General features: G+C 30.1%; 1 protein-coding gene and 1 non-coding gene across 2 annotated transcripts in view; both read right to left on the reverse strand.

Moving 5' to 3' along the window:
• The window catches only part of IL1RAPL1 (interleukin 1 receptor accessory protein like 1), a 1,491,295-nt gene that overhangs the window by 443,148 nt on the left and 1,021,127 nt on the right, over positions 1–27,020 (reverse strand). The gene's annotated exons all lie outside the window — the stretch shown is intronic.
• On the reverse strand, positions 20,746–20,848 carry LOC111719674. Its single transcript, XR_002769698.1, has one exon. It is a non-coding gene; the product is annotated as a U6 spliceosomal RNA (small nuclear RNA).

Genomic DNA, 27,020 nt, shown 5'->3' on the forward strand with positions numbered 1-27,020 from the left:
AGAAAATAGTTCAATAAAACTAATGGACAATCAACTATATCTGATGATTTTTGCAATAGAAAAAAGTGTTTTGTTTTTTCATTATTTTTTAGGGAGAACCTTGATTTTTAATAGATTGATTAATTTTGGATATGCTGCTGAAGTTGTTCTTTCCATTTCCATTGCCATAGTCACCATATATGCATACTGGAGCACATCTTATTCTTCATTCCACTCTGAATCTCCATAATTTTACTTGGAGTATTCTTGGCAAAGATATTGGAGTGGGCTTGGCATTTCATTCTTCAGCTAATTTTTAGAGATGGGGAACTAAGGTAAACAGGATTAAGTAACTCATTTAGGGTCACAGAGTTAATAAGTTCTTGAAACAACATTTTTGAAGTTGGGAATTGAGTCTTCCTGATTCCAGGCCTGGGACTCTATCCATTGAACCACCTAATTGTTCCTACCAGGAACATACTAGGCACTTAATAAATGCTTTTTGATTGACTACTGACTGATTAGTTTTAGTAGATAAGTTTACCACTGGAGAACTTTGATAACAGATTATAAATTAGTTTGATTTTTTTAAGGTGATGGAAATATTACACGTTTATTATTATTTATTATTACAGTTCTTCCTATGCCCCACAAGTATCTTAGGAAAGGAAAAAAAAAAGCTAAATTGTTGATTACATCAGTGTATGGGAAGAAAATTTGAAGTTCACTACAGAGTTTGTCCCTCCAAAATCCCACAAGCAAAGGATTTCTATTTGACTAGAATCCATCCTGGAATTGGAGTAGTGATAAAGAACTTAGTAAAAAGTCCCAATGTATTGGTCACAAGATATGTTGTTATCATAGAATTGAAAATTTTAAAGAAGTTCAGGAAACATTAACTTTAACCCTTTAATTTTGCAAATTAGGAGCATGAGGGATAATTAAGATAACTTTTGGGACTGTTTTAGCTAATACAACAACAACAACAACAACAACAACAACAAAACACAGTAGTTGAGAAAAGAGTTGGGATTGGTTATCCTGATTCTAAATCAAATAGTATTTCTAAATCACCATTTTGACTCAGAGGTCAAAAAGAGGGTTTAGGTAAAGAATTATGTTGGATGAAACTAAATTGTCAAGTGGAAAAAGCTAGATAAAATAGTTTAGAAAGTTTTAGGATCATCTAGGTTGATATTATATAGATTTTCTTTATGTTCACTTATTATTACCTTATTTTATTATGTTGGCAATTCATAGAGTATAAATTAAAGATAATCCTAAAACAAAAAATAAATTAGGAATCAAATTCAGTAATCATTTACAAGAGCAAGATATGAGATAAAAATTTAATTATATTCATTTATTATTATTTTAATGTTCATAATAAGCTTTCCTCATAATAGCTCCTTGAGGTATATCATGCAAGTGTTAGTATTCCCATTTAACAGGAAAGAAAACTGAGACTGAAAGAGATCAAATGACTTGCCCATTACTAATAAAATCAGTAAGAAGAGAGGGAGAATTTAAACATGTTTTTGTTTAACTTCAAATTTTGCCTTTATTTTGTCTACATAGATAGAATTCTTTTAAGAATATCACTAATTTTTTTTCTTAGAATTCATGGCATCTAGAATTACTGAAATCTTTCTTTCATGTTATTAAGTTAATAGAATTAATAAATTTCATACCCTTCTTTGACTCATATATTTGTATTTATATCTATTTGTATTTAGTCTTGACATGCAGAGAGCAATTTAATTTGATTTGATGGGTAACAATAAGTTTATCTTCCAGTTCCATATTTCAAAATTATGTTCTTCCTTTTGAAGAAGATACCATGTTTCCTTTTTGTAAATCCCTAGTATCTTTCATTTTTCCATAGATAGGTTATAATAGTACATAATTTTAAATTTTGGTCTATTTCATATCTTATACATACATACATATTATATATACATATTATACATATATATGTATTTTATATATATATATATATATATATATATATATATATATATATAAGAACCTATGTTTTCTAAAATATTTTTAACAACTCTCTGTTATTGGAAATCACAGAGAATATCCATCCATTGGGTAATGGCTAAACAAGTTGTGTTATATGATTGTGCTAGAATAGTATTGTACTATAAGAAATTATGAGCTCAATGATCTTAGAAAAACATGGATAGACTTGCATAAAATAATGAAGAGCAAAATAAACAGAACCAAGAGAACACTGTATACAATAATAACAATATTGTTTTAAGAACAACTTTGAGTAAATAATTCATTTTTATTATCATATATACCCAAATAACAAAAAGGACATAGAAGAGAAAATGTTCTCTGCATTCAGACCAAGAACTGATAAATAGAAGTATGTGATGAAATGATTTTATGTGCACATACACACACATTTGTAGGTAATAATATCCATGGGTATCAGGGAAGGGGGGAAAGGAAAATAAAGTTATGTGACAACTTATATATTTGAAATGGATAGCAGGTTGTACTTAAGATTTGCAGCTCCATGTACAATCATTTTTTCTACTATATTATGGAAATGCTTGATTTACTTCTTAAGTTCAGAATAAAATAAATTTAATTTAAAATAAATAAACATTACTTTTATATTTATATATGAGCTTGGGACTCATTTATATATGTGTTTCCAAATGAGCTGTTTAATGAAGGATTGATTATATTTCATTGGGAAGTTTGGGAAGAAAGTATTGTAAATGAAGGGAATGGAATGAGGTGAAGCAAAGTCTAAGAGCAGGTTTAGAGAAGAGTATAAAGTATAATTTAGTTGTTACAGATAAATATGAAAGTCAGTGGTGTGATACTGGTATATAAAAGTCATTCTGTAGCTTGGTTATGGAGATCTTTGAATAGTAGGCTAAAACAAGTTGAAGTTGCACATAATTTCTGACTATAGCAATAGTTACTATTTGTATTTAGCCTTGATATGCAGAAAGCAATTTAATTTGACTTGATGGGTAACAATAAGTTTATCTTCCAGTTCCATATTTCAAAATGATGTTTCTTCCTTTTGGAGAAGATTACCACATTTCCTTTTTGTAAATCCCTAGTGTCTTTCATTTTTCCATATTTTTTTCAAAAATACATGTCTTTTAAGAATACCACTAATTTTGTTTTTTCTTAGAATTCATGGCATCTAGAATTACTGAAATCTTTCTTTCACGTTACTAAGTTAATAGAATTAATAAATTTCATACCCTTCTTTGACTTATATACAACTTTATTTAATTTCAGTATCATTTAACTCACTAACATTTAAAGAAATGCTACTCTTTTAAACTTGAATGCTACTACAATTCTCATTCTGGTGTTTATTTTCCCTTTGAGGTTTAATTGAGCAGTTTTTAACTTAAATGTTTCCTGAACAGATTTTTCTTTAACTATATATCTCCAAACAACTTTTGTAGAGTTACACTGAATTTGTCTTCTAACTATTCCTTTCCTGACAAATTGCAATCTGTAGCACATTATGGTTTCCCTCAAGTCATCTTACATACTTATTTGTCTTGCATCTTTCTCTCAGTACACTATAAACATGAGATTTCATAATTGTTAGAATTTTACTTTGTTCTAAATTTCTTTAAAGGCAGAGGCTAAATCTAACTATATTTGTATAGCCTTTAGCACAAATTATTTTCAAAACACAGGTCTTAATCCTTAGGTTAATGCAAATAATGCAATTATAGAAACCAAAAAAAAAACAAAACATTAATAAGTCATTGAACTAAAAACTCTTTAAGGTAGGTATTGCCTCCAAAGGTACATATTAGAATTCCACAATCTATTCTTATCCTATGAGTCAAGGTTATGTGTTTTAATACATTTATCATATTAGAAGGATCATCTCATCATATAGGTACTAGTTCATCATAATGACTTTCTGTTAGGATTTGTTTTTGTACACAATTAGCATTATCATCATTTCTGAGTATATATCCAAAAGATAACATAAAATATAATTCAGTTCTTGTACATTCTTCTTAAGATCATCAAGGAAGAAAAATACAAAACTATTTATAATCACTGAAAATATGCTTAAAATTACAATTTATTAAAGAAATGCAAACCAAAACAACTCTTAAGGTACCATTTCACACCTACCTGGCTGACTAATATGATACAAAGGTAAAATGGTAAATGTTGGAGGGGATATGGGAAAACTGGGATACTAACATACTGTTGCAATTGTGAACTGATCCAACCATTCTGGGGAGCAATTTGCAACTATGCCGAAAGGATTGTAAAACTGTGCATACTCTTTGATTCAGCAATATCACTGCTAGATCTGAATGCCAAAGAAATTTTTGAAAAGGAAAGAGGACTTGCTTATTTGTACAAAAATATTTATAGCAGTTCTTTTTGTGGCTACTAGGATCTGGAAATCAAAGGGATAACTATCAATTGAGAATTGGCTAAACCAGCTATGGTATATTATTATAATGAAATATTATTGTGCTATAAAAATGACAAGGAGGATGGTTTCAGAAAAACCTAGACTTACATAATTTGATACATAGTAAAGTGAACAGAACCAAGAGAATGTTGTACATAGTAACAACAATATTGTTTGATGAAGAACTTAGAATGACAGCTATTATCCCAAAGGATTAATAATAAATCATACAATCTACCTCCAGAGAAAGAACTGATATTGATTGAATACAAATTGAGACATGCTATTTTTCACTTCTTTATAATTTTAAGTCTTCTTCTACAAAATGACTAATAGTTAATGTATAATATATATCTGACTGCTAATCATCTCAAGGAGGGGAGAAGGAAAGTAGGAAGGGGATGGAATTTAAGAACTTAAAACTTTAAATAAAAATGTTTAAGGAGGGTAAAAAATATGAGCTCCTGAAAGGAAAAGAAAGATAAACAGGTATATATCAGAAAAAAAATCATATTCATTTAATACAGCATGAAGTAAAAAGAACCAGGACATTCGAGTAACAGTATTGCTGTTGAGAGCCAGTCTCAAAGAAATCCTGATATTGTCTGAATTCAAACTGAAGCAAAACTCAAAACACTGAAGACTCAAAACTAAAAATATTTTAAAAATTGTTTTATCATGTAATTGGGAAAAATAAAAGATAATTAAATTAAATTTTAAAAAGTCATCAAGACAGTGTGGGGAGCATTTTGGGGTACTTGTAGGGAAATGTCTCCTGCTTTCCATCAGGTGGAACAAATGTGACAGAGCAGGGAAAATATGGTAGCGACAAATATGTGCTTTCACATGGCCTGATAAAGAGAATTTGACACTATTCCCGAATCCCAGCTTTCTATATAAGTAGTGTGTGTGGCTAGTGATGGAAATGTATGAATCAAATTTCTTAGGAATGTGATACCAAGAAGAGAGATTTCCTGGACAGTATGAACTTTGAAATTTACTTCCTCAATAACTCCAAATTCAAGAGTTCCTGAGTCTGAGAGTTCATATAGTAAGTACTTAATAAATGTTTTTTAGTCAGAAAATAACTAGGACTGTGCTCTTGGGAAATTGTTTTAGCTATTCTGAACACCAGTTTTCTTACCTAAAAACGGGTATAGTAATATTTATATTATCTTCCCTAATGAGGTTATTTTGAGTGACAATGGAAATAATGATCTCTAAATGTTTTGTAAATTTTAGAGCACTACTCTGAGCATATATATATGTATATATATATATTTGAATATGCTCAGAGTAGTATATAGTAGTATATAGTATATAGTTGTATATATGTATATATATATATATATATATATATATGTATAAAACTAGATTGTTTCAGGTATATAGTAACATGTATATATAGGAGTATTTTTCTCCTTATAGATCAAAACATAAGTACATGAGTGAATGAATTAATATGAATTAAAAAACCCTTCAAAATATACAATTTAATTACTTTTCAATATGGCAATGCCAACAGACAACATACTGCATAAATTATCTATCAAAGCAATGTATATTTCACACATTATCACAGACTGAGTTTCAAATTCCATACATTTTACTGAAATGGCAAATTTCAGTCTCAGAGTGTGTCAAAATTAAAAACCAGATCTGCTTTTGATTACCACTTTGAAAGCATAATTAGTACCTTTTTTATTCTGTACTCAGCCATTTTTTAAATGTTCTAAGATTATTAGTTAGACAGAAAATCTCATGCTTTTGATGAACTGAAATCAGAATCCAAGTCTTAGAATCCATATGTTTTACTTAGGCTCCCTAAAATTCAATAACTTGTGAAATTTGATTTCTCCAAATTCATTCTGTCTCTTGGCCTCTCTGTCTCTCTGTATCTATGTGTCTCCCTTTTTCTCTGTCATTTTGTTTGCTCTGTCTATCCCTATCTTGTTGACTATCTCTTTTTCTATCATTCTGTATCTCTCTGTGTATATGAGTCTGTCTTTCTGACTTTCTCATTCTCTCTTATTTTGGGCCTCATTTTTTCCAGCCTTATTACTTATATTTTCTCTTTATTAAATTCTTATTGTTCCTCATACAGTTTATTTTTTCCACGACTCATGTTTTTCTCCTAGGCTCATTACTTTTTTTCAAAGTTCAACTCCAGTGACTTTTTAAAAATCTGTTTAGCTATTACTGCTGTTTCCCTGATATTGTCTCATATCCATTTGCATATACCTATTTCTATAAGTTTGTGGACATATGAACATACATACATACATACCTATTTATGTACATACTCATGCATATTTAAGTATAGGTTGCAGTATGAGTTGTTTTAGGAGAGGGATTGTTTTACTTTTGACTTTGTATCCCCAGTGCTAAAATAATTCTTAGCAATTAGTAAGCACTTAATAAATTGAAAAACCCTAGTTTTGTTCGAGGAAACACTTGCTTGGAAAGTAAACTAAAATGGAAAAAAAAATCCAAATAACAAAAGATTTGTTTCTTTTTAGTAAAGTACTTTACTATGTTTGAATTATTGAAGTAATTTTTACGATTATTGAACATAGATATTTGAATTTATATTTTAGGCCAATCCCAAATTAGTTTTACCATACAATAATACTAACTATATGATAATAATTTGTTAATTACAATTAATTTTTTAATGGAATGTTATTTAGGGAGAAGAAGAACTTGATCAGAATCATGAACTAGATTGTACATAGTACATAATACACTTGTCTGTTTCCTGGGACTAATAACTCTGCTTCTTCGAATTTCAACTTTTTCATCATTCAGTAAAATGAAAAATGATAATACCTTCACTTTTTATTTTTTTTAAAGATTAAATATGATAAGGCATCTAATGCCAGCTATTATCATGGAAATAAATTTTATTTTCAAAAGTAGTTGAAAACAACTTAATGCAACTTGATGACAACCAGTCTGAACTAAACTTGTCCCTAGATGTTTAAATAGTGTTTTGCTTAATTTTTTCTTAATAAAACTTAATATTTGTAAAAGCTGACTTCTTTAGTAGAAATAACATATATTAGAATACATTTTCTTCATCACATTCTGCATTGTAAATGTAAACACAGGAAAAAGGAACTGATGGAACACTGAAAACTCACCTCATTAAAAATCTGATTTAGTTTGTCCTTTCAGCAGCTAATAGAATATTAATTATTTACTCATTCAATTACCACATTTTTACATGTCTTAAGGTTTAAAATTATGGTGCTATAGGAAAAAAGATTAGGAAATCATAAATTACGCCAGTCAAAAAATGAAAACAAAAATAAAAGAAAAGTTAATAATTAGAGCTCACAATGGAGAATTTATTCCAAAAACTTTTTAATTGTCATTCAAGTTTAGAGAATAAAAAATGAATGTCATTTAAAACTCCTTTCTAATGAATTTTATTATGAACCAAGCACTTTTCCTGCAACTAATCTGAAAATTCCCATTGTGGTGTGTGTGTGTGTGTGTGTGTGTGTGTGTGTGTGTGTATGTTTAAGAGGGGAGTAGTGATTCTATTTTTCACAAATGAAAGAAACTACTGGTATGAAAACTCCCTCTAACTTAAAGGGATTGGCAATACTGTTGTAAATTTGTCTGGGCCACTGAAATCTTAATGTGACTTTTAATGGTTATGTAGTATAAGTTACATTAAGATTTCTAAGGCCAATACTCCACCATGTTGCCTCTCAATCAAGTGTGTCCCAGATGTTTTGGTGATATTTTAAGGTATCAACACTTAAATTCTTAATGCAGTTGCAGTTTAATATTAGCAAATCTTTGATACCTTGAAGCTGCTTTAGAAATACCTTGTATGTAACTCTCCCTGAAGTCTGGTAACAGACTTCTATATTTTATTCCCATTTATTACTCCCTCACCACCAATAACTAGCATGTCCTTTTAAACCTTTAAGTGTACGTGTACATAAAACATGCAGATCAAAAGAGCACATTTCAGGAAATGATGTGAATATTTGACATTTGACAGCAATTGATTAAAAACAAACAAAAATTGCTTTAAACTGCAGAGATACTTTCTGCATCTCATAGAAGGCAGTATGTAATGTTTAAAGCATATGTCTGCATATGTATGTATTTATGTGTTTGTATGCATATAAATCTATGTCTATTTCAATGAAAATCAAAAGCAAGTAGAGTAGACTTTGACTGTTTAGTGCCATTCTTTGCAGAAAATATGAATAATGAATAGAGAACTATTAAATTGAAAATGAATTCTTCAAGGTTATATATGATTAAGCTCACAGGGTAATAAAAAATAAAATTCACCATTTGCTTGTTCTCACAAAGGTCTAAAAGTCTTTAGGTACATGTAAAAACAACAGATATTCTGGTGATAGACATTCAGTTAATTATAGGTGACCAATTTGATTTACTTTTCAAACTGATTGGCAAGCTTAAATGAGCATTCCAAAGTAATATAGAATCTGGAGGGCACTAAACAGAATTGTAATATTAACCTAAAACACCTATAATTTTATTGTAGCTCAAAGTGTTGGAGCTCTTTTCTCTTAAGTTTCAGAGATCTTTCCCTCTATAATAGAGCCTACAATCCATCTTTGCAAACTTTTGTTGGCAAGGTGGAAATTGAAAGTCTACTCTACTTGCTTTTGATTTTCATTGAAATAGACATAGATTTATATGCATACAAACACATAAATAAACAAAACATTAAATAACAATATAAGATAATGATATGGGAAAGGTCCAATGCTATAAATGTTTAATTATTAAATAAATGGTATAAACAATAAAAGTTATGAAATGTAAGGATAAAGAGATCAATTGGGAATGGAATGATACAGAAAATAAGATTAATCTGAACCTTACAAATGGGGAGAAATTAGATTTCTCAAAGTGAAGAGAAAGGAGCATTCATGTTATGGAGAATGGCCAGAGAAAGCATTAAAAAGTCAAAAATTAAAAAAAAAAAAACAAAAGTTAAATTATCATTTTTGTTAGAGTGTTCTAATAATAGGAAATAAGTGTAGAAAGTAGATTTGAGTGAAAATGTATAAATTTGAGTAGGAATGTGTAGTCTGAAAGCTAGGCTGTTTGTATTTTATCATTTTATTATCACTTTTACTGTTATACTAGACTATGAGAAGTTCTTAAAGAATTGAAGGTTGAGAGTATCAAAAATAGTTAATATTAATCTATTAAATATTGATTATTTGAATAGATGGGAAATAAAGAAAGAGGAATTAGAAGTATACTTCATTATTCTGATCAACTAAATGAAATGATAAGGACTTTGAACTAGAGTATAGTTAAATGGAGTGGCAAGAAAAAGAAAAGGGTTAGAATCATTGCCAAGAAAGAACTTGAGTGTCTGGTAACTTCTTGTAGCAGAAAAAGGAAAGAAAGCAGCCAAGAGAATAAAGATTAATAAGGAAGATGATTAAGTAAGCATACAACAAGAAAGGGAAATTATTTGGGGAAGAAAGAAAGACAATTAGTTTGGTTGTTGAACTTTTTACATTGAATTTCAGATGTTAGCAAAATAATTTAATTTGAAAATTCTAATAGTTAAGGTTGCCAAATTAGAGAATTGAAAAGGTATCAAGGTTAGAAGAAGTAGATGTGAAGGATATCTGTGTAGAGATAATCATTAAAATAAAAATCAAGATCTTTGATGTTAGAGTGAAGAAAAGAGTCAGTTTAAATTTTGGAAAATGTCCATATTTAGGCAGAAAGGGAAACAACCAAAAGAATGAAAAAAGTACAAAAAAGGAAACTGTTGCTTCTGAGGATAAGGGAGAATAAAATCTGAAGAAGGGATATGGAGTTGTCAATAGTATCAAATGCTGGAGAGATTGAATAAACTTAGAAATTAGAATCACATCAATTATTTTATGTGATAAAGAAATTCACTCTGTCCCCACTGGCATTAGTCAATATTAATATTTACTAGTAGAATAGAAAAACATACACAAAAGAATGTCTAAAAAACTAATTAATGAGATAAATTAAATTTGATCTGACTCTGCCTTGGAGAGATGCTACTATGCTTTCAAGCACAGTGATATAATTAGTCCTCAAAAATTTATGACATAGATCTAATAATTGGAGGGGTTATTTTACCTTCCCAACCTCCTAAAATAAACAAGTATATTCAACTTTCAATTATCTTCAGTCAGCAGTGAAAAGGGACTTTAGAAAAGCAATACATTGAACTGTTGTTTAAAACACTCAATTGATCTAGAGACAGGACAAAAACTCACAAAGAAGGAGGGAGTATCTCCTAACATAGAAACCTATAATTCAATTCAGTTCTATAAATATATACTTATTAAGTGCCTTCTGTATGCTAAGCTATGTGCTAGATAATGGAGAAAGAAAGTAAAAATAATTTCAGCATGTGCAGCTTAATATTGAGAAAAGTAAATATTAATAATATATGCTTAGATAGGACGTGTAATCATGGAACAATAAGTTCTAAATTTTGGATTTTGCTGCTAGGTGATTACTTGCTTTATTACCAACATTATTATGTCAGCCCAATGAATTTGTTTCCAGTTAGTTCTGTTGATCAGATTGATAACAATATGCTTCTTTCCAGTTTATCATAATTCTGAATTTATAGTTTCGATATACAACAAATTGATTCAGTTCTAAAAGTCTTATTAATAATCCATATTCTGATTTGAATAATGATAAATTGTCAATACTCTAAGTAAAAAGGTTATATAGTATTAAAATAATTATTGTGGTATGTCATGCCTCAAGACAATTTTAAAAAATGCTCTAATAAGTCCTTATTAGGGTCAAATATAAATTACTTTATTGTCATTTCAAGATTTTAACAACCTAGTTTTACTTTTTCTTTCTAGATTTATTATTCACATATTCTATGCTTCAAGTCAAACTAACCTTTGTATTATTCCTCACACATAGCACCTCATTTATGCCTCCTATTTTTTTGGAAGCTTTTTCCCATACCTGGAAATCACTCCCTTTTTACTTCTGCCCCTTAGAAGCCTTATTTCTCCCCTGTAATCTACACAAGTGCCACAATTTATATTATTCTTGATTCCTATGGCAGCCAATTCCTCCTCAGAACAATTACCTTGTAATTATTCAGCTTCTCTGTGTGTGTGACACACATATGTGACATACAATTTTATGTTTTCATTGTTTTACTAGTTCCTAAAGTAGTGACTGGCAAGTAGGGTATTAAGAATGTTTGTTAATTGAATAGCACAAAAAATAAAAAAAACTATAATCAGCTTTCTGGCATTCTAACTACAAAATTTTAATTTTCCAATAAACTAGCTGTCAATAATTATTAATGAGATATATTTAATCTTTTTTTCCCACAAACATAGAAGATATTTCTTCCAATTTCTACCTTCTAACCAACTATCCACTAATCAGTGAATAAAGGAAGACGTATATTTTCACATTATTCATTAAGAGAACAAAATTACAGAGATAAAAATAAATAAAACAATTTGTGTAAGATATGATAAATATTTCATGACATAAATGAGAAATGATAAAATGTCCAAAAGATGAGGAATCCCAAATATGATAAAATTATTGTAATATTTCCTATGTGTCAGTGTGTATAATTTTAATTTTTTCATGTCATTGAATAGACTGCCTGCAAAATTAAAAATTTGGGGAAATGAACAAATAACTGACAACAAAAAATTATATTTTAGGTACAAATAACACGGATTACTCAACCAAAATTTTATTATATCATATGACTAAATCTAGGCAAAAGTAAGAAAAAGTTGGAAAAAATGAATTACATTTTTTTTTATTTCATAGCTTCTTCATACACTGTCCAAATGCATATGCCCCACCCCCATGCTATTGAACAAATATGCAGTATTCCATAGGAATTGGAAGTACATACAAGGCATAAATGCTAGAAAAAGATAGTGTTATATTTTTCAATTTTTTTTAACATTTTTAAATAGAAATCTTCTTGTATTCCTTTTGCTTTTTACAAATTAGCTGAGGGAATTCTTATTGTTCAATTTTGACATTTATTCTTCATGACTCTTTTTCTTTTCTTCTACTCAATTCAGGACTAACCCATAGTGTCAGCAGGAATAATATGAACTATGGGGACAAGATGGGACCAGTAGAAAATTTCAGATTGATTTCATTATTCCTAATTGATTCATTATTATTCATCATACAATTGATTTCATTATTCCTAAAGTTGTTCTAAAATATAAGCACTGCTATTTCCACAAAATCTGTCAAGTATTTTTATGCTTCAAAAAGTCTTTGGAGAATTTAATTTGGAGTGTTTTATAATATCCTACTATAACTATCTCTGTACACAGGGATTATGAATGAAAATTGTTGGTCTCTATTTTGTTGTTCTTTAATCATATGGAAGGAACAAATTCTTTTCTTCCTAGACCATCTAAAATGGAGGTTTTGCTTTGTAATAATTTTGCAAGTTACTAATATGAATTCACCTTTTCAAATTTGCAACTGAATTTGCTCAGAAATAAAAAAATGAGGTAATTTAATTAGGCTTTTTCAAACAGAGCAAGCTGGTTTTTATAAGTTTAGTCAGGACAAAGGAAGATAGTAAATTTGCCATCAACTATACTCTAAAAAATTCCTTAAAATCTACCCTAAGAAACCTCTGGTTATATTTATGGATAGATTTCTTTTAGGAAACATTAATTTAAAAACTTTACCGATTACACACATATACACATACAAGTATGTATGTGTATACATACATACATACATACATATATATATATATATATATAATATCAAAAGTATTTTGTTTCAGAGAAACATTCCATGGTTTGCTTCAGAAAGGCAGAATTCACTTAAAATCATTGAAATACAAATTCTGAATCAATTTAGACTTTAGATCTTTTGCTATTTATATTAGGAATCCCAAGAAAATAAGTATCTGAAAAACGACTATTCAATGTGGTTACACTAGAAGATATAGGAACCTTAACAAATAATTAAATTGAAATTTAAGATAGCAGTATGTTTGAAGACTTTTTAAAAGTAGGAATAAGTATTTATAATTAAATCTGCCATAACATTACTAATAGTCAAAGAAAGGAAATCACAAACATAATAGCATACTTTAGTTTTCAATTTTTTTTTTTTAGTTTTCTTTATTACCATCCTGCTCCTCAACTATCTTCTCTAAAAAGTGAGAGGTAGGATGAGATTGCCTCTGAGATCCCTTCCATCTCTCATAATAATAACTAGCACCTGGAAAGTGTTTTAAGATTTGCAAGCTTTAACAAATATCTCATTTTATCCTCAGAACACTTGAAGATGCTATTATTAAGCACATTTTTAAAATTAAAAAACTGAAAGATATTAAGGTTAAGAGTCATACCATATATAAATGTCAAATAGATTTGAACTAAGGTCTTTCTGATTTTAGGGCCAGTACCGTATCCACTGCGCCACCTAGGTACCAGTAAAGTGAGCATTATCAATGGAAGAATCAAATACCAATGACAATAATTAATCTTATTAATTGGATTAATAATTATTTAAAATTAATAAAAATAACAAATTGATTAAATAAACTTGGTGGGAAAAAAGGACACTAGTATATTACGTGCATAACTCTGCTACCACTCACAAATAGCCCAATGTAAAACATTTATAGGAAAAGCTTTTAGAATATTAATCATTCAACATGCACAAATCTACTGTGGTCATATTACATTCTTAACCAAATTTTGTCATCCAAATGACTAAACTTTCATATTAAATATTACTTTGGCAAAGTTATTATTGCATTTCTCTGGAATTATTATTGAATTTTCAACTATAGTCAATGTGCATATAAGGCAAAAATTGTTAGAAATCATGAAGAGGCATTAAAAATTAATGGACATAGGCAAACATTTATACACCACTATTTTGTTGGATTCACTTCTGCCCACAGGAGAAATAGGCTGAGTCATTCTGGATTAGCATGAGATTTATGAGAATTTTTATTGTAAAAGTGTGACTAATAATTTCTGCTACTACACTGAACTGACACTTTCAATGACAATGCTATATCATTTGCGTGCAGAATGCAAAAAGGATTGTTGTTATGCTTCAAGGGAAACAGCAAATGTCAAGGTCATGGCATTAAGAAGTACAATTCAGTTCATAAAACTTGACTAATTTCAATAGAGATATTTCATTTTTAAATGGATAAAAATAGGTTCATTAAAAAGATTTTTAAAATGTTCACTTAGACAAATATAGCTATGATTAACAATTAGACTTGAATTTTCATCATGTTAATTCACTTATATGTATTTTAAGACACTAAAACCAATAACTTGGGTTTAACTAAAAATTCAGTCATTTATATCTGAATTACAGTCAAACCCAAAGTGGACTGATAAGAACACAATAAAAAAGCAATTTTACAAAAAGAGAATCATATATCTCTACTTTATCTGCCTTCACATGATTAATCCTATGTTGCCAGAGAATCTAGAACAATTATGCTCTATAAAATTTCTCAATTTCTCATTTTCTCATAAAATTGACATAAACACATGACTCATATAAAACTATCTAGATATATCTTAATTATTAATATATTCTCCCCCAGAGAAATATTAGGAAATTATAGCAGCAAAATTGAAATGCATCTTCTGCCTAAAATTTTTTTTGGAAAGAACATAATAAACAGAATTAAAATTCAACCTAAGATAAAGAAGTGATCTACATTTATATCTGTATCTCTATCTAGAAATTAGAGACAACAATACCAAATTAAAGAAATTTACTTAAGTTTGGCCAATGACTTGGATAATTAAATCTGTTAAATAGTACAAAAAATGTTAATGCATCCTGAGGAACTTCTAAAAAGCATAGTAGTTGGAAGAAGACACTAATACATCCTCCCTACATGTTTCATATATAGGTTAAAATTTTCTTTCAAATGCTAAATGTAATCTGATCCAAGGAGCCCTTCTCAATTTGACTCCAATTTATTTTTCAGCCTTAGCTCATACTACTGTATCTCACATTCTCTACATTTCATCCCAAATAGAATACTTGCTATACTCAAATGTTCCCTTCTTTCTTGCCTCTAAGTTTTTATTTTAACTTCATCTCTTTCCTCAGACATCATCTTCAGAGTCTTTCTCTACAATGCCATAGAAAAATTTCTATACCTTGAAACTCCCTATATCCCTAAAATACTTTTCAGATGAGAAGTACCCTCCATACATGAGGTCTTGAACTAAAGATCCAGCTCAAAAATGTTTCCATCTCTTTGTAGGCTACATACTATTGTGTTCCCATAAATATCCCAGTTTTCCCACATTCCCTCCAACATTGCTCATTTTCTTATCCTGTCATCTTATCCAATATGAGAGTTGCACAGTGGTACTTCAGAGATGTTTTAATTTTCATTCCTTTAATCAATAGGGATTTAGAGCATTTTTATATGACTATAGATGGTTCAATTTCATCATTTGATTATCTGTTCATATCCTTTGGCCATTTATTAATAAGGGAATGACTTGTATTCTTATAGATTGGACACAGTTCTTTATATGTTTTAGAAATGAGGTTTTAATCAGAAATACTGGCTATAAATTTTTTCCCCAGCTTTGTACTTCCCTTTTAATCTTGTCTGTTTTGGTTTTGTTTCTGCAAAACCTTTTTAATTTAATATATATTGAAGTTGTCCAATTTTTTCATTTCATAATGTTCTTTAGAGTTCTTCTTTGATCATAAATTCCTCTCTTTTCCAAAGATTTGATAGGTAAATTATCCCTTGCTCTCCTAATGTGTTTATGATATTACCCATTATGCCCAAATCATGTATCCATTTTGACTTTATTTTGGTGTGGGGTGTGAGATAAAAATTTATGCCAAGTGTCTGACATATTATTTTCAGTTTTCCCAGCAATCTTTATGAAATAGACAGTTCTTTATTATTATTATTATAGGTTTTTATTTACAAAACATAGAAATAGTGAGTTCTTAACCCAGAAGCTGGAGTTTGGGGGTTTATCAAATGCTACAGTACTATAGTCATTGGTTATTGTGTTATGTGTATTGAGCCTATTCTACTGATCCACCATTCTCTATTTCTTAGCCAAAACCAAATGGCTTTGATGACTGCTGCTTTATAATTGAGTTTTAGGTCTGATAATCCTAGGCTACCATCCTTTGTATTTTTTCCTTAATTCCCATGGTATTGTTGACCTTTTGTTCTTTATATATTTTTTGTGTTTAAATATCTGGTATGTTTGTTTACCCCAACAAAATGTAAGGTCCTTGAGAGCAAGGACTGTTTCTCTATTTCCCCAGTACTTATCAAAGTAAGCGCTCAAAATTCAATATTCAATAAATCCTTCTTGTATCATATTACCATTGTCAATATCATATTCATTCATTTAAAACTATGACAAACATTACCTCCTTTATGACAACTTTCTTGATGTCTATGCCTCATCCCTTCTATATCCCTATTCCCACCTGGAAGTGATCCCTTTCATATAACTTATTTTCTTACACATAGTATATTCTACTTGTTTGTATTGTGGGAAATGCAAATAAGTTTTAATTTTAATGCCAAAAGATTTATTTAGGATATTTTGTTTTTGATAGTTTTAATCAATATAATTTCTATAAGATATTAAAATTTAATCCAGAATATAGAAAAGATCTATTTTCAGTACATGTACTTGAAATTAAGTTAGTGAGTATTCATTTTACAAAATGTTCAAATATTTGGACAGGCTATAGGAAACAAGTAACTTTCTACTGAAAATGTATACTGGGATTGGTTACATCAATTACATTCATAATTAATTCTAATTTTACATGAAAACAGACTTAATAAGGATGTACTTTAAATATTTAACATCTTCATACCTCAGTTTCTAAATTGTCCTCTAATCAATGTTATTTTTATTTGGTGTTAATAAATGGCACATTTCTATAACATAAATGAAAATTGGGCTTTTCTTGAATAACAACTATCATTTGTCCTACAATATTGTCCACAACCATGAGTGGACCAAATTATGAATGATTTAATGAAAATTTTTGTTATAGTCATAATGCTTTCACTTTAAAGATGAATTTTTTCCAAGTCATTTAATAAAAATACAGAATTTCGAATACAAGCATCATTTGGAGGAGTTTATAATAGTAAGTACTTATCATAAATGTGAAATCTTACTATAATTTTAAACATAAATTTAATTTGAAAATAGAAAAATATTTTGACAAAGTCTGATTTTTTTTTCTGATCTATCAATTACAGAATCATTTAGTTTTAGGAATATAAAATGCTAAGCAAATTCTTGACCAAGAATCACTTATAAAATTTGTATTTAACATTCACATTAATTCATAATCTGTATCACTAGCTTGTTAATTACTACCCCTCAAATCTTAATGAAACCAAGCCAGGATCCTATGTGCAAGTCACAAATCCTACTTCTAAGGTAGCTCCCAAAATCTTCTTCCAAAATAATGCCCTGTTGGAGATGCTATTTGGCTATGGAGGATATTCAATCTAAATACAGCTCTTTGAGTAGATAAGACTACTAGAGGACTGAAAACAGACAGTTCTCACTACCAGTTCTATATAGTAATTCAAGTGCATAAATTGATATTGTGAAGAAGAATGCCATTAAAGATGCAATACCAATCTACTTTTAAATTACAAACCAAAGAGTATTGTATCTTCCCACTAACATTGACTATCCATGTTTTTTCTCCTTATTAGGAGTTTCTTAAGAGTAAGGAGTATCTTGATTTTTATTTTTATCCCTAGAGAACACCATAGTGCTTTATAAATAATTTATAAATATTCCTTCCTTCTTTCTTTCCTTCCTTACTTTATTCAGTCCTTCCCTTCCTCCTTCCTTTCTCACTTCTCTTCAATCTTCCCTCTACTAATCTATCTGATCCTTTCCTTTCTCTTCTTTACCTCTTTTCTCTTCTCTTCTAGCCTGCTTTATTCTCTTTTCTTATGGTTTCTTCTCTTCATTTCCCATCTTCTCTCCTCTCCTCTTGTATCCTTTATTCACTTCTTCTGTCTCTTCTCTTCTCTCCTTTTCTCTTCCCTACTTTGAACTCAGGAAGATCAACATTCAAATATAGTCTCATACATTTATTACCTCTGTGATTACAGGAAACTCACTTAACCTCTGTTTGCCTCAGTTTCCTCAACTATAACATGGGAATGATAACAGTACCTACTTCCCAGAGTTATTATGAGAATTAAAAAAGATACTTTAAAGTGCTTAATGAAATCCCTGACACACAATAGGTTCTTTATAAATGTTTATTTCCTGCCAGCTTGCTAGCTTTAATATTTCCTAGGTTTAATTAAATATTGCAATAAGACAAATGAAATATAATTCCCTGTGAATTCACTAGTTTAAATATCTTAACAGCTTTCCTTTTAATCCTGAAAAGATTCAAATTCAGAGAAATCAATGAGATGAAAGAGAAGATATTTGTTCAGTTGATTCTTTAGTACAATAACTTCCTTTATTACTTTTACTATTTTAGATGGATTTGAAATATTTTAAATGATGAATAGATGTTGTCTTCATTTTTTCTGAGAAGGCTTTTAAAAACCAGTTCTTAGTATCATTTCAATGTAAGGAAATTTAGTAATATTAATAATATATTTTCTTAATAATTTTACCCATATCTCATTTTCTGAGAATAATTTCTTTTCTTCTTTACATTCTTTTTAATAATCAAAGGAAACAGTAATGAGTGTCTACTATATGGTTTGGGTTAGGATTAATGAATAGGATTGTTTTATAGAAAAAATAGAATAATAACTGGTAACTCCAATTTAATCTTTAAAACATTTGTACTTACTTCATTAAATAATCCTGCCACTTATCAAGTAAATTGATACATATAAATTTTAAAAATTAAATAAAATATTATGAAAAGTCTTTTTACTCTCAAATTCTGATAAATTAGAAAACAAATTTATCCTTTGTTCACTTTAAATTAATAGCAATTAGTTGCTCATAACTCCATTTGTTCTTTGTATTTTCCCTCAACATTTCTGGTTACTTTTCATTAAATAATGGTTGACTTTATAGAATTTCTAAGATTGCACTAAATCTAATAGATCAGTTTTCATGTTTTTTTAAAAATAATTGTATTTTTTCCAATTACATTTGAAGATGGATTTCAACCTTGATCTCTGTAAGATTTTGAGTTCTAATTTTTCCCTCTCTCTTCCTTACCTCCAGTATTAGGTTATACATATACAATAATTTTAAACATATTTTCATATTAGTCATTTTGTAAAAGAAAAATAAAAACAAAAGGGGAAAACCAAGAGAAAGAAAAAAAAAAGTGACAATAGTATCCTTTGATCAGCATTTAGTCACCTTAGTTCTTTCTCTGGTTGTGGATGGCATTTTTCATCCCAAGACTATTGGAATTATCTTGGATCACTGTAGCGCTAAAAAGAGCTAAGTCTATCACAGTTGATCATTGCACAATCTTGCTGTTACTGTGTACAATGTTCTCCTGTTCACTTCACTTAGCATGAGTTCATGTAAATCTTTCCAAAGTTTGCTTAAATCAGTCTGTTCATCATTTCTTATAGAACAATAATATTCCATTACATTCATATACTGTATCTTACTCAATTCCCCAATTGATGGGTATCCACTCAATTTTCAATTCCTTGCCATCACAAAAAGCTATCACAAACATTTTTGAAAATTGGGATTGGGATCCTTTTCCCTTTTTTATGATCTCTTTGGAATACAGATCAAGCAGTTAAACTGCTGGATATGCACAATATTATAGCTCTTTGGTTATAATTCCCCATTGTTCTCCACGATGGCTAGATCAATTCATAATTCTATCAAGAATGTATTAGTGCCCCTGCTTTCCCACAACCCCATCAATATTTATCATTATCTTTTCCTTTCATCTTAGCCAATCTAATAGATAAGAAGTGGTACCACAGAATGTTTTACTTTGCATTTCTCTACTCAATAGTGATTTAGACTATTTTTTCATATGATTATAGATGATTTTAATTTCTTCTGAAAAGTGTCTATTCATATCCTTTGACCATTTATCAATTAGGAAATGACATATTCTGATTCAGTTCTCTACATATTTTTGATATGGGACTTCTTTCAGAAACACTGGCTGTAAAAAATTGTTTCCCAGCTTTCTGCTTCCCATCTAATCTTGTCTGGATTGATCTTGTTTGTGCATTTTGCATTTTATAATATTCTCTAATTCTTGTATGACCATAAATTCCCCTTTTCTCCAAATATCTGTCAGGTATACTAAAATATAGAGAATACTTCATGAATTTGAATGCCATCCTTACACAGAGGCCATGCTAATCTCTGTATTGTTCACTTTTCGTATACATGCTGCCACAGTGACCATAGTTTTCCTGATTTTTAAAAAGGAAAATAAACTTAACTGAATCAATAAGGACTATAATCAATTAACCAAATGCCCATGAGTATGGTTTATTTTCTGATATTCAAATTTCCTAAGGATGCTATTATTCATTATCTGCTCAGAGATGCCTGTTGTTTATGGCATCAATTATTTTTACTAAATTGCAGAATTTAGTAAATGATCATAGGTTTCAAATTGTTGTGTCCCCAGAGATAATACAATTACAGTCTTTAAGGTTTAGGAATGGAAGTTATTTTATAGATCATATCATATAAATTAGGCTTATCAACTTTACTGAGAAGGAACTGAGTTGTTGGGCAGTACAGTGACAAGCCAGTTCATGGTCATACAGAGAATAGAGTAAAAAGAAGGTTGTATTTGAATCCAGGTCCTTGAAATGCAATTTTTGTGCTACTTCTAAAATAGGCTAATTGCTAAAATAGGCTAAGTAAATGTATCTTCCTTTCTCTAATGAATTTTTAAAAATTAGTACATATTATGTTATCTTCTTTTACAGGTGATTAATTTATTCTGTAGTTCTTTATACATAATTTGAATAATTATAATAAAAGTATGTCACCTATCTATTGTGTAGGAAGGTCAAAGTGAATAGTGAATACTTAGTTTCCTCTCAGGTTCTAGGAATAGGGAATGAAATAAATATTTATTAAGCGCTATGTGTCAGATTTTGTGCAAAGTGCTTGTGTGTGTGTGTGAGATCTCATTTGATACTTGCAAAAATTCTGATATGTAGGGTCTTTATTATTCTCTATTTATAATTTAGGAAACCAAGGGAGAAAAAGATTTTAAGTGACATAGATATCTGAGGCTGGTCCTCCTTCCAGGCCTAGAATTTTATCCACTGAGCCAAGTAGCTGTTTCATAATTTTACACAATCTTGAAAGCAACACTTTTAAATAATCTTATTTAACAAATCCGAAGTAAAAATTACAAAACTCTTGGGAAGAGAGAAAAAAATAAATGGTGACTACTTTAACAATGATAACAACTTCAAAGGAAGCTATCATCTTGGAAGAAAGCAACTTGAGTTTTTGGGGAAGAGCTCACCTGAGCTCAACTGAGGGTGAGGAAGTCTTCTGGATTCTGTGGCCTTAATATTTAACAAAGATGGATTTCAAAGGAGATTCTAATTTGCTTAGACTGACCCATGGGATAACAGTTGCCAACAATTTTTTTTTTACAGTTTCAATAGAGCTTCAAACAAGACTAAGTAGAACAGTCAAGGATCCTTTAACCTAAGAAAAAAGTAGTGGAGGAAAGGCTATTTGAAAGAGTGATGCTTGTAAGTAGAAATCTGCATCTTTGAAGGTTCCTATACCATTCCAGAAATGTCATACAGTAGTAGATAAGATTGGGAAGCAAGTATGGTAGCTAGTTCCCATTTTTCTTCCTTGCTTTAATTTATTTTCTTTGAGTTGTTATGCCTCAGTTTCCCTGCCTCAGTTTTCCTGAACTGTTCTACCTCAGGTTCTCTGGTGGTAACCCCCCTTCCTGGCCATTAGGACTGAGATAATTAGGGTTGGGAGTTCTGGCCACTAGCATTCCAAAGAGTCATAAAACTCCAGATGGCTTATTTGAAATACCTAAATGACACCCCTATCTCATGGTCCAGACATGCTTCTTCCCTCCCAATTTATCAGAATTTATGGTCCTTGCTCCTTACCCCAACCTGTCAGAACGGAATTTATAGTCCTTTTGATGAAATTAGTGGCAGTTAGAGAGTTGCTAAAATCTCCTTTTGGTGCAGAGGTTCAAAGTGAAAGAATTCACAAACCTGAAGAGTTTTTGGTGGCAAAAACGGAAGTTTATTGTTGGAAAAGAAGCCAGTTTTGCTAAGAAACTGACTTCTTTAGTGTCAAAGTCCTATTAGGGAAATAGAGCCTGGCACTGAGAAGAGAATTCCTTCTCAGCAGGCAGGGTTCTAGAAGCAGAGCAAGCTGCTTTGGACCTTCTGCAAAAAAATGAGTAAAAGAAAATCTGCTATCTGGGTTGCTCTTGGTGAGGGGCTGGGACAGCCTCAGTTGATCAGACCAGGATTTCTCAATTGAATGAGAATTTAGAATTACCTGAATAAGGATGTGATTTTTCAAAAAGATCAATGGGAGCTGATTTGCCTTTGAATAGTGTTGCTTCTTTCATCCTGGGAGAATGGGCCCTTTCTCTAGACTCCTTGGAGCCTGGGAGATCCTGATCTCTCAGATCAAAAAGTAGACATAATTTCAGAGTGATTGATGATTTTAAAGGGAACACAGTTTCAGTAAGGGGAACACAGTTTCACTCCCCTTCACTTTTCTGGAGTTTCCACTCACCAGTGCTCTAGTCCCCTCCCCAATGTCTTTATTTCCCTTATCACTGGAGCCCTATAAGAGTTTCTGGAATCCCTCACTTATTGTTGGATGCTTTGAGACAAAAGTCCCATCCACTTGGCTGGAGTGGGACATGGATCTTGTTTGGCCATGGGTCCTATTTTGCCCCCAGTCATACACTCCTTCTAAAAATATATTAAAAACCTTCTCTAATATCTATCTTGCCTCAGGTTTCTCTGGCACTACAGAGTAATTGTCATAAAGACAATACTGGAAAACACATTGTTTCAAAGAATTCACAGTATGAGAATACAATAAACATTGTTGTGTAGCTTGCCAATGAATATAGTACAGATATCTGAATATAAGAAAAACAAATACAATATAAGAAGAGAGTTCATTTTATTTGAATCTAAGCTATAGTATGTTAGTAAATATTTAACAATGTACTCTAAAAATATACATGGGGACACACTTTTAAGTTTCATATTGATTATTAACATGTTATTTAGTACTTTTTAATCTCTCAACAATCAACACAATAATAAATCAGTAGTTGATTAATCTCATTAGCATTTACTAATCTCATGACAAATTTTTTTTTTTTACAAAGATCAAGAAATCAAAATGATAGTCTTATTAAGCTTTACAAATAACTGAGGAAAGAAGAAAATTGAAAGGTAAAGGTGAAAAGAAAAGATAAATCAGACTGAATGCTGTGTTCCAGAGAACAGCTAGGAGAATTAAAAAAAGAAGTTTTCTTAAATAAGAAATGCAAAGAAATAGAAGAAAACAAAAGAATCAGGAAGTCAAGGGATTTCTTCTGGAAAATTAGAGAAAACAAGGGACAATTTCATGCAAAAATGAGCTTGATTGAAGACAGAAATGGAAGGGATTTAACAGAAGCAGGAAAGATTAAGAAGCAGCAAAAATACACAAAAGAATACAAGAAAGAGCTTAACACCAATGAAAACCACAATAGTGTGGTTACTGATCTAGATCCAGACATCCTGGATAATGAAGTAAAGAGGGCCTTAGAAAACACTGCTAACAAAAAGGTTAGTGAAGGTGATGGAATTCCATTTGAACTATTTAAAATCTTAAAGATGATGCTGTTAAAAGTGCTGCACTCAAAATGCCAACAAATTTGGAAAAGAACAGTGGCCATTGCATTAGGAAAAAAATGTTTATGTCTCAATTCTAAAGAAGGGAAATGCTAAGAAATGCACAAATTACTGATCAATTGCACTCATTTTACAACAGCCAAATTATGCATAATCTTAGATTCTACAATCTAGACTTCAAAAATATATGAATCAACAATTACCAGAATAGTAGGCTGGTTTTCAAAAAGTCAGAAAACCGTACAGAAAAAGAGTTTCAGGAAAAAAACAAAAACAAAAACAAAAAAATCACTTCTCTTTCATTGACTATATTAAAACCTCTGACTGTGCATCACAATAAAATGTGGCAAGTGCTCAAAGAGATGGGGGTGCCATATCATTTTATTTGTCTCCTAAGGAACCTATATGCTCACCCAGAAGCAGTAGTTAGAACTATACATGCAACAACTGATTGGTTTAAAATTGGAAAAGGAGTATGGTAAGACTATAAAATGTCACCTTTTTATATAACTTATATGAAGAGTTCATTTTGTAAAATGCCCGGCAAGATGAATCAAAAGCTAGAATTGAGGTTGTCAGAAGTAACAATATCAGATACCATGATGATGTCATTATAATGACAGAAAGTTAAGAAAAATTAAGAAGCCTTTTACAATGGGCAAAAGAATAGAGTATAAAAGGTGGTTTGAAGTTATGGAACATAAAGTTTTGCAGAGGTAAATATTGAACACTATCTTTGCATGTATTTGGAAAAATAAAATACTATTTTTTTAAAAGGTCATTCAAATGGTTACTTGAACCATGAAATTAAAAGACTCTTGCTCCTTGGAAGAAAGCTATGGCAGATCTGGGCAGCATACTAAAAAGCAAAGACAACACCTTACTCACAAAAGTGCATATAGTCAAAGTTATGGTTTTTCCAGTAGCAATACATATCTATGAGAATTGGAATATATAAAAAACTGGGCTCTGCAAAATCAATTCTTTTAAATTGGAGTACTGAAGAAAACTTTTGAGAGTTCCTTGGAAAAGAATGAGTGCAAATCAGTCAATACTGAAAACACCAACAAAATTTAATTCAGACTACTTACTGAAAGGTCCAATACTGAAACTGATTTAAATAAATACTTTGATTATATTATGATAAGATGGGAAAAGACCATGATGTTGGGAAAAATTGAAGGCAAAAGGAGAAGAGAATGGCAGAAGAGGAGATGATATATAGTATGACTGAAACAACACACATGAATTTAGAAAGATTTTGAGAGATAATGGAGCATAGAAATACTTGGTGTATTATGGTCCATGGAGTCACAAAGAAGTCTACATGATTGTACAACAACAAAACAGCAAAAGTTGAACTGAAAATTTAATAATCCACTCTGAAGAGCTGGTTTGAACGGATTTAACAATACTTCCCAATCTATCTATGCATCTCTTTTCTATAAATGTCTATTTCTGAGTTATCATAGTAACTCATATTTATATAAGCATTGTAAGATTTATAGTTTTTCCTGGGTGTCTCATAAATTAAGTAGCAAATCAGAAAATCTCAAAGTAAATTCCAATTCCTATTCTATTCAGATTAAGCTTTTGCTATACATGTATTTATGGTGAAATGCTTTACACATCAGACACAGAAACAGCTAATATACTATTTGGAGCACTGTACCTGCAATCAGGAAGACATGAATTTAAACCCTGCTTCTGACAAGTGCTAACTCTCTGCCTATGTCATTTTCCTTATCTCTAAAATGGGGAAATAATATCACATATAACAAGAATTCTTGAGATGACAACTAAAGAAATATTTGTTAAGTATTATGCAAACCTTAAAACATTATATAAATGCCAACTATTATCATTATATAAACACACACACACACACACACACACACACACACATATATGGAAGCATATACACATATCCAAACACTTGTAAGAAGGTCAAATTTCTTTATAATTTCAACAATGCTTCCAGCCTAGAAGTAATTCCTTTTGAGATTTCATCAATGATCTTTTATGATCAATAAGACTAAATATTCCATAATGGAAAAGTTACAAAATAGAAATGGAAAGAATCTCTCCATTGACAAGGTCTTACATGCATATACCTTGAACCAAATATATATTACTAATTACTTAAATTTTGTATTGGCAAAATGATTCCACAGATATCCCTAATTATAAAAAGGACAGATTAATCTATGATTAATTCTAGAATTTAACATTCACTTTAAATTCTTATAGAGATCAAGTCCTTTACCAGTAGACAATAAAAATCCATGAGAAGTAAATGTTATTTACTACGCTTTATCAGGGATGAAATGAAAGTAAATGTATTTTCTTCCTAGAAAACCTAGATAGTGACCTTACTCTTTTGACTTCGCTTCAATGACATTCATTGCTAGTTCTCTTTGAGGGACTTTTTTGTGCAATACATATAGATTTCTTTTTTAAAAAAATATACTTAGGAGACAAAGTTTTGCTGAACAAAATCATCAGCATTTATTGATAGAATCAATACCAAGAAAATGCATGCTTCATAGTACTTAACAAATGATAAGTGTTTAACTAGTCTTCATTTACTCATTTATCTTCGCTGTAGGCAACAGAAGAATCAGTATTAAGATATGTTTTCAAAATTACCATTATAGCTATAAAGATAACATATAATTAAAAATAGAATCATCAGATAGGTTT

Source organism: Sarcophilus harrisii, chromosome 3, assembly GCF_902635505.1.
Source record: "Sarcophilus harrisii chromosome 3, mSarHar1.11, whole genome shotgun sequence".
NCBI lineage: Eukaryota > Metazoa > Chordata > Mammalia > Dasyuromorphia > Dasyuridae > Sarcophilus > Sarcophilus harrisii.